Source organism: Aureococcus anophagefferens (assembly GCF_000186865.1).
Source record: "Aureococcus anophagefferens unplaced genomic scaffold AURANscaffold_650, whole genome shotgun sequence".
Taxonomy (NCBI): domain Eukaryota; class Pelagophyceae; order Pelagomonadales; family Pelagomonadaceae; genus Aureococcus; species Aureococcus anophagefferens.
Genome location: NW_008706020.1, coordinates 1 through 893, shown reverse-complemented (window position 1 = coordinate 893; position 893 = coordinate 1).

Below are 893 nucleotides of genomic sequence, written 5' to 3'. Positions count from 1 at the left end.
CGACGCGCCCGCGGGGGTCGTCCTCGACGAGGAGCCGCCGGCCCGCGGGCTCCCGGGCTGGTGGCTGCCGCTCGCCTTGCTCGCGGGCGTCGCCGCGGGGCGAAGCTCCGTCGCCTGCGGCGACGCGTCCTGCCTCGACACGCGCCTCGACGACGACGGCGGCGTGCCCGCGCCCGTCGCGACGAACGAGGCCGAGCAGGAGCGCATGATCGAGCTCGCCGAGGGGCCGGCGCGGGGGGATCTCGTGTGAGCTAAAGCCTGGGCTGTCGCATTTCGGGAGCGTGCTTCCTCGCGGCGCGGTTCTTTGGCCGCCTGCCCGGGGAGGCGTCCGCGGCGGTACTTGCGGCGGTCGGCAGTGGTAAGGCAGTGGCCTTTTCTCCGAGTCGCTTCAACAAAACAATTCTTCAGAACTCGAGCGAGGGTCTTCACCATTGACATAGAATGCATGAGTTTGTTGAAGACCCGGGTCTTAGACCAATCAAAGGGCGCGAAAGAGCTCCCTTCAAAAAGAGTTTGACGAACCCTTGAAGTGAAAGCCCAAGGGGATATAAATCTACTACCCCTTGAGTGCCCTCGAAGACACCATTCCCCTCTCAAGTGTACAGCCACCGCAGCCCCGCTCCGAAACACCATGGCGCCCTCCACCTTCGAGCTCTACCGCGCCCGGGACGAGGAGCGCCGCGCCCGCGCCGTGTCCTTCAGCGCGTCGAGCGCGTCGAGCGACTGGGACAGCGACAGCGACAGCGAGACCGAGTTCTGCGGCTACTCGCTGTTCTCCGGCGCGAGCGACGACGGCGACGAGACCGTGGCCTGCGACATCGCCCTCGGGCCCGACCCCTTCGCGGACCGCGTCGACGCCATGCTGCGCCGCCGCGCCGGGGGCGTCCGCGGCG